Source organism: Petaurus breviceps, unplaced genomic scaffold (assembly GCF_028583685.1).
Source record: "Petaurus breviceps papuanus isolate PSGF00001 unplaced genomic scaffold, PetGlider_PUasm1.0 90792, whole genome shotgun sequence".
NCBI classification, from domain to species: Eukaryota; Metazoa; Chordata; class Mammalia; order Diprotodontia; family Petauridae; genus Petaurus; species Petaurus breviceps.
In genome coordinates, this window is record NW_027187347.1 from 18800382 (window position 1) to 18809483 (window position 9102).

Here is a 9102-nt window from a genome sequence, read left to right on the forward strand (position 1 = left end):
CTATCTATCTATCTATCTATCTATCTATCTATCTATCTATCTATCTACCTACCTATCTATCTACCTAATCTTTCCATACCCAACCTGATTTAATACAGCAACTTCTGATATCCAGTGAACTCAAGTGATGACATTTCTACTAGTTAAATATGTACATCTCATTCTAATACCTCTACAAAGTACAAAAAGAAAAACCAGGAAGCAGGTCTCATGGGGTTGGAGTAAATGATTTCTAAGATTCTTTCCAGCTCAAACATTCTCTGACTGGGAAACAAGGATTCATGTCACTAAAAAGATGTTTGACTTGCCACATTCCTGAGGTCAGTCTTACGCAGTCCAAACCTCTGGGATGGGGGAGGGGGAGAAGGCTGGGAAAGAGATTTAGACTAATCTAGGCCAATTGGCCTTCAGGAAGTTAATTCATTCCTGAAGTGCTGCTCAGCAGTTCAGATGGCCAGAAGTGACCCCTACAGGCATCCCCCACCTCCCTGGGGAGACAGAGTTGATCTAGCAGTTTATTCAGAGGACCTTGGTGTTGAAAACCAAACAGGGGCCACATAACTTCCCTCAGAGAAACCAGAATCATGGGCCGGATCCTGGAGCCAGCCCAATCTCAAAAAGATCACACTCAAAAGCAATTGTTTTCTTTGGAAAGGGTTGCCATTATAGGTTTCTGTTCCCAGAACACTAACGCAAATGGCTTTTCCGTAATGAAGCATTCTCTTCTTCTCTGGAAAGAAAATAAATAGAAACCAAAATGAACCTGATGAAAGGCTGGAAAGAAGGCAGGTTTGGGGAACACTGGGCATTCACTTTTTTTCCCCACTTCTTCAAATAATCCTTCCACCTCTGATGAAGAAAAAAAAAAGAACGTGAGGTCAAGATGAAGCAAATTAAGGGAAAAAGAAGGACACTCCAAACATGAGCAGCCTTCCTTGTCTTTGTTCTGGCCATCCTCTGTGCCAGAAATGTACTCCCTCCTCACCTCCCTCTCTAAGAATCCCTCATTCCTTTTAAGGCTCAGCTCAAGTCCCACATTTAACATGAAGCCTTTTCTGGTCCCCCAAATGTCAATATCTTCCTACCCAAATCACCTTGTATCTCATGGATTCAAAAATCTGGAGCTGGAAGGAATCTTAGAGGTCATTAAGTCCAACCCCTGTCTGTCTACAGATGGGGTAACTGAAACCCAGAGAGGTTAAGTGCTTTGCTGTTGTATTCCTAGTCCCCAGGACACTGCCTGGAACATAGGAGGTGCTTCATGACTACTGATGATCGATAACACAGGTAATAAGTGTCTGAAGTGGGATTTGAACCTGTATCTTCCTCACTCTAAGCTTAGTGCTCAATTCTCTATACCAGGCTGGCTTTCATGTATTTTTAAAAATCTATTTTGTGTATATACTTTTTGCTTGACACCCCCTCACCTCCCTCCTCTTGCTGTTAGCATTATAAACTTCTTAAGGACAGAGACTATTGTTACTTTTGTCTTTGTATCCTCAGTGCCTTGCACAGGACCTGGCATGCATCAGGTGCTTAATAAGTGCTTGCTTGCTTGATTATACCCTAAAATGACAAGTTATATTATAATCAATCCTTGGCTCAAACCTAGTTCCTTAGAGATGTAAAGAGGTCCCTGGACTTTAATTAACTTCTGTTAATGAATATCATGGTATTTAAAAATGATTCCTGGAATGTCTGCAAGTCAGTGGAAATTCCACCAACTCCATGGACATCAGGATGGTCTGCAAAGTGAAAGAGCCATGGATAACTTGCACAGAATCCCCTAACTAGGACATGATGGGTGGAACTTTGCCCCAGGGCATGGGTATTTTGAGGGCACTCAAACTTCACTAGGCAAAAAAGAAATAAGTCTAGCACTTTGCACACAGACTGTGCAAAGATACAGAGATAGAGATGGAGAGTCACATGTGAGAAACAGCAAGAAAGAGGGCTTGACTAGAACTCAGTAAATGAAGGGGAGGAATAAATAGAAATAACAATACAGGTTGGCATTAGGTTGTGAAAGGCTTTAAAAGCTAAGCTTTGGAAAACAGCCACACAAAAATGCCTGAAGTCTGGGATAATGCCTTCCCATCCCAGGTTCACCCAAGTGAACTTGGCCCAATGTTAAGATTAAATTCAAAGTTAAAAAATAGACTAGCAAAAATGAGCAAACAACAAAAAAGGAAGGGAGTTGAGTAGTTTTTCAGTTATGTCTAACTCTTTGATTTGAACTCAGAAAGATGAGTCTTACTGTCTTGAAGCCTGGCACTCTATCCACTGCACCACTTAGCTGCCCAACAGAAAAAGAACTTGATCATAAAAAGCAACTACAGTGGTACATAAGACCAAGACACAAACTCAGAAGAAAATAATAATGTGAAAACAGTTACAAGCAACTCCTAAAAGAAAAATGCTAATTGGACATAAACCCAACAAGAATTCCTAGAAGACTTAAAGAAAGAGATAATGGTAGAGGAAAAAGTGGTGAAAAATGAGGGTAATGCAAGAAAATTATGAAAAGAAAGCTACAGCCTGGCAAAAGAGGCACAAAAACATAATAAACAAAAAAAAAACACCTTAAAAAACAGAATTGGCCTAATGGTAAAAGAGGCACAAACATTAAATGATGAAAAAAACTCCTTACAAAACAGAATTGGTCAAATAGAAGAGGAGGTACAAAAGCTCATTGAAGAAAACAATTCCTTAAAAATTAGAATGGGACAAGTGGAAGCTAATGACTCCACAAGACATCAAGAAACAATAAGCAAAGTCAAAAGAATGATAAAATAGAAGAAAATGTGAACTAGCCCCTTAGAAAAACAACTGACCTGGAAAATATATTGAGGAGAGATAACTTAAGAATTATTGGACTGCCTAAAGTGCATGATCCCAAAAAGAGCCTAGACATCATTTCAAGAAATTATAAAGGAAAACTGTACCATTATTTTAGATTCGGGGGTAAATAAAAATTGAAAGAATATTGAAAGACCACCTCTTGAAAGAGATCCCAAAATGAAAACTCCAAGAAATATTATAGTCAAATTCCAGAGCTCCCAGGACAAAGGGAAAAATACTTCAAGCAATCAGAAAGAAACAATTCAAATATTGTAGAGCCATAGTCAGGCTCACACAAGATTTAGTAACTTCTATGATAAAAGAGCAGAGGGCTTGGAGTATGATATTCTTGAAGGCAAAAGAGCTAGGATTATAACAAAGAATAGCCTACTCAACCAAACTGGATAAAATTTATCAGGGAAAAAATAAATATTTCATGAATTGAAGGACTTTCAAGCATTCCTGATGAAAATACCAGAACTGAATAGAAAATTTAACATTCAAACACAAGGCTCAAGAGAACATAAGGGACTCAATAAAGTTAAACTGTTTACATTCCTATGTGGGAAGATAATATATGTAATTCCTAAGAACTTTGTCATTATTACAGCAGTTAAAAGGGGTTTATATGGACAGAGAACATTGGGTGTAAGCTGATTATATTGGAATGATTAAAAAAGAGATGGGGTGAGAAAGAGGGATGCATAAACACTCAGTTGGGTATAGATATCTGGCTTACTTTATAGGGGAGTAGGAAGAAAAAGAGATAAGAGAAAGAGGGGAGGCTAATAGAAAGGATGGTGGATTAAGGGAGGCAATGGTTAGAAATAAAATAGACTTTTGAGTAGAGAAAGAACATATACATACATGCATGCATGCATACACATACACACATATGTATGCATGAATGAAAATTGGATTGAGGAAAATACATAGTTAACAATCATAACTGTGAATGGGAATGGGATTAATTTACCTATGAAACAAAAACAAATTGTAAAATGAGTTATAAACCAACAACATGTTGTTTGTAAGAGATACACTTGAAACAGAAGAACACACAGAGAGTCAAAATAAAGGAATGGAACAGAATCTGATATGCTTCAGCTGAAATAAAAAAGGCAGGGTTAGCAATTGTGATCTCAAAGCAAAAACAAAATAGACCTAATTGAAAGAGATAATCAGGGAAACTATATTTTACTAAAAATATACCATAGGCAATGAAGTAATATCAAAAATTCTTTACATCATGTTCCTCTGATAAAGGCCTCATTTCTCAAATATATAGGTAATTGAGTCAAATTTATAAAAATAAGAGCCATTTCCCAATTGCTAAAATGAATTTTTAGAAGAAGTCAAAGATATCAAGTCATATGAAGAAATTCTCTAAATCACTATTGATTAGATAAATTCAAACTAAAACATTTCTAAGGTACCACTTCCCACTTAACAGAAATGAAAAAATACTGGAGGAAATGAGGGTAAAATAGGTACATTAATGAATTGCAGGTGGAATAATAAACTGGTCCAATTATTCTGGAGAACAATTTGAAACCGTGCCCAAAGGGCTATAAAACTGCATATCCTTTGACCCAGCAATACCACTACTTAGGTCTATATCCTAAAGAAATCAAAGGAAAACGATCTGTATATACACAAAATATTTATTTATAGCAGCTCTTTTTGTGATGGCAAAGAATAGGAAATCAAGGGGATGCCCATCAATTGGGAATGGATGAGCAAGTTGTGGCATATGATTGTGATGGAGTACAATTATGCTATAAGAAATGACAAGGTAACTTTAGAGAAACATGGAAAGATCAAAATATACTGATGCACAGTGAAGTGAGAAGAACTGGGAAATCATTGTGCACAGTAACAGCAATGTTGTAGTGATGGTCAACTGTGAAAGATTTGGCTACTCTGATCAATACAATGATTTAAGACATTTCCAAAGGACTCATGATGAAAAAAATGCTATCCATCTTCAAAGAGAAAGCTGATGAACTCCAAGTGCAAATTGAAGTATTTTTTTACTTTATTTTTCTGGCTTTTTTGGTGAAATAGCTAGTATGGACATATGTTTTACATGATTTAACATGTATAATTGATATCATATTGCTTGGTTTCTCAGGGACTGTGGGAAGGGTTGGAAGGGAGGGAGAGAATTTGGAATTCAAAATTTTAAAAATGTTTTAAAATAAGTAAATAATAAATTGGGGTGGGAGAGAAGCTAAGCTAGGTATTTGTATTTGATCCTTGAAGTAATAGGGAACCAGTTTACTAAACAGGAGACTGACATGGTCAAACTTGTGCTTTAGGAAAATCACTATGACAGTTGTGTGGAGGAGGGGTTGGACAGGGAGACTTGAGGCCAGAAATCCAATGAAGAGGCAAGAGTCCCAGGGAGAAGTGATGAGGGCTTGAAGTAGGATGGTGAGGCATAAGTAGAGAGAAGGAGATGTGAGATATATGGAGGTAAAAGTAGCATAATACGTACATTAATTTGAGATGTGGGGTAATAGACAGAGTCTTAACCTTGAAGAGAGAAGACCTGAATTCAAATCCTACCTCTGACATAAACTTAGGTAAGTCACTTAAATAATTGCTGTGAGCTTTGGTTTTTCTCAGCTGTAAAATGAGGTTGATGGACTAGGTGTCTTCCAGAGTACAGTTTTAACCTATGAGGGAGGATGAGGAGTTGAGGATTACAAGGTTACAAACCAGAGTGATTGATGGATGGTAACGTTTTCAGTTGAAATGGGGGAATGGAAGAGGTTGAGTTGGAGGAGGAAATAAGTTCTTATTTGGTCATGTTGAGTTTTAGATCCTTAGGAGGCATCCAGTTAGGAATTTATAAGGGTGATATATAGAGGTGTGCTTGTAAATGTTTGACATCTGACTCTCAAAAAGAACATGGATGATGCATTTTTTTTTTTTTTTGCCTTTTGGAGGGCAGTTGGGGTTATGTAACTTGCCCAAGGTTACACGGCTAGTGTTGTGTGTGTGTGTGTGTGTGTGTGTTAAGTGTCTGAGGCTGGAACCGAACTTGGGTTTTCCTGACTCTGGGTCTGGTACTTTACTCACTGTGCCACCTAGCTGCCCTGATGATGCACTTTTAAGTGTAATCTGCATTATTAACATTTTCTTCATTACTTTCTTTTGTTCTCTTTTTTTTTCTTTTTGGAGGGGGAAGGCAGGGCAATTGGAGTTAAGTGATTTGCCCAAGGTCACATGGCTAGTAACTAGTTAACTTAGTTAAGTTAGTTGTGTCTGAGGCTGGATTTGAACTCAGGTCCTTCTGACTCCAGGGCCACTACTCTATTCACTGTGCCACCTAATCGCCCCCTCTTTGTTACTTCTTAAGTCTAGACAGTAAAAAACAACAAGAAATCAACCCTAGATTTGTAGCGTTTGCCAATTTCTAATTTTTAATTTTAAAATTTAAAATTTAAAAAATTTAAACTCAAAATTTGATAATTGGCTCAGGGCCCAGCAAGCCTCAGCAAACTCTTGCACTTGTGACTAGAGCTTAGGAGAGAGATGAATAGTAGATATATAGATCTGGTATTTATTTTCATAGGAGTAATAATTAAAGCATAGGAGCTTTTGAGGTCACCAAGAGACAGAGAGCAGAGAGAAGAAAGTTCATGACTCAGGACAGAAACTCAGGCCCCAAAGTAAAGGACAGAATACATAGTAGTTGGTCCAGCAAAGGAGATTGACACTAAATCGAGTAGTCTTTCCACTGTACCATGACTGCATCCTAAATCATTTAACTCTCTACTAATTGTAGAGAAGTAATTCTCTAAGACTACAACTTACAGTTGAATTGCCAATCTCTGCTTCAGCGGTAGGAAGGAATGTTCTTTCATTTTGAAGGACTGGTCTTGGATTCTTAGCTTTTAACATTTTTCTTTACAAAATTCTGCTACTTTGTATATTAACCTCCAAGGGTTAATGGAATACAATCTTTCCAGATTGGTTAAACTTTTCAACTAATCGGAAGGATGGAGGATGGATATCTTCGATTTTTTTCAGGCTGTCTGGGGATTACAGCCTTATTTTGTATATATGTAGCAGAAGTAGGGGGCTGAGGCAGAAAGAAATGGCTACACTGTATATTCCCAGTCCTGATCCTTAGTTCTCAATCCCAGAATTGAAAAATCTGTGATTTCAATGGAATGGGGACACACTTCATCAAGGAAGCTCCTCTGTCTTGAGTGAGGCTGAGGTAAAAAAAAAAAAAATCCATTTCTTAATGACTGCCCTGCTAAGGAGTCTCACTGTGCTTGATCTTATTACATGGACTTAGTAATAGCATTCCTTTTGTAGCAATCCAGAAAATATTGAGCAATATTGCTCTACTTTCCTACTGTGCCCTAGTAAACTCTGTACCTTGGCACAGAAAGGAGACAGTCATTCCCATTTCCTATGGAAATCTTGTTTTCTCTGCAGGGTTCTGAATCTTTCATGGGTCACTGGAGGCCCTTCTTAAGGTACTGCAGGCCCCCATTCTACTTTCTCATAGTGTCATTTTAGTGAGGTGAGATTAGTTGTTCCAGGGCAGAATTTTATTTGGTCATAATTAAGAAAAGAAAAAAAAAACTCAATGAAATCATTGTTTTAATTTCTTTATTTGGCATTTATATCTCCAAAGGAAAGGGGAAAAAATGAACCTATCAGGAATTACAAAAAAGGTTAAAATAAATGCAATATGAAAGCCTACTATTGACTACAGAGACCTTTCACGGACACATTCTCACATGCACGAGAAACACTAGGCTTACATTGTTTTGTTTTTTTTTTAAGTTTTTTTTTTGTATGTAAAAAGTAAGCATATAGGAGAAAATGTCCCTGCAGTCCTCTCTCGGAGACAGTTTCTTGGAACTTGGTGGATGGTGGAAGTGAGGCTAATTAGTGAGTAGAAGGAAGACCTATTTGCTCTTGGAAAATGGTCAGGCAGGGGATAGTATTAACATTTCCATGGACATTTGTTTTAACATATACATTTAAACACATATACATAGGCTTGTAAGACCATAGTGGGGGTGGGGAAAGGAGAGACTCATTGAAGCTTGCTATATTGCCTCTTTCCCAAAGGGACAGAACTGTACCTTTATGAAATCTTGTTTCATTTATTCTATGCAGAGTTCTCTGAAGGATCCCTAAGCTTGAGCCACAAAGTCCTTCCCATGAGCTTTTGGGCTGCTCATAAGCAGTACTTTGATAGAACTGGTTAAAGCTGCCCTCAGTGTACAGACCAGGCCAGACTGATTTTACATTTCATCTTTTAGAGTAGACCCAATTTGCTCCTGTGCTCTGAGAGGTGGCATCAGGGATAGAGTAGTGGAATTTGAGGCATTTAGACCTGGATTTAAGTCTTACCTCAAGACATTTGGCAGCTGTGTGACCCTGGCCAAGTAACTTCACTTTTTTGGGGTGTCAATTTCCTCATCTGTAAAATGAGGGAGTTGAATTCTAAAATCTGAAATCTCTTCCAGCTCTAAATCTATGATCTCATATGGTGATGTTAATTTTGAATTGTACCACCAATTAAATGTGGATGGTGGAATTTACTGATGGGAAATTGCATTTGGTGATTTGCTTCTAACCTCACTGCCAAACTCTGACCCTCCCACTCTCATCAAGGATTTTGGGATGGGAAAAGGAGCCCGTTTTCTGCAAGTAAAAACTTGTAGTTTGATTAAGGCTGGCTGTGAGGTCCTGTAAGGCACTTGAACAAGGAGATGTTTAGACTTCAGGAACGGACAAGAGAGTTAGCAATGTCTTAGGCTAAAGATAGGTGAAAGACAAAAATTCTATGCAAAATGGATCCCTCTAAGTTGGGAGTGTTTGAAATTGCATACTTTTTCAGTGAAGAGGAGAAAGGAAATATATTTGGGGAGAATTCCAATTTAAACACAACAGCCTCTCATTGTTGTTCATGCATTACAACCCAAGTCATTTAATTCTGAAGATGGATCCTTGTCTGCCTTCTACACACAGGATTTCATGTTTGTTCTATTGCCAATCAACAAACATGTACTGTGCAAGAATTATTCTAGGGGTGGCCAGGTGGCACAGTGAGTAAGAGCACTGGCCCCAGAGTTGGGAGACCTGGGATCTGTTCCGGCCTCAGATACTTAACACCCACACAAAATAACTGGCCATGTAACCTTGAGCAAGTTACTTAACCCCAATTGCTTTTTTAAAAAAAAGGATTGTTCTAGATGGAACACCTATGTCCCTGTGTATTGG

General features: G+C 38.0%; 1 protein-coding gene across 1 annotated transcript in view; it reads right to left on the reverse strand.

Moving 5' to 3' along the window:
• Window positions 1-7459: 7459 nt before the first annotated feature.
• FSTL1 (follistatin like 1) overlaps window positions 7460-9102 on the reverse strand; it is a 104556-nt gene continuing 102913 nt past the window's right edge. The window contains 1 exon segment of the mRNA XM_069069994.1: window positions 7460-9102. This exon segment is cut by the window's right edge and continues 2163 nt beyond it. The gene's annotated coding sequence lies outside the window, so the exon portion shown is untranslated.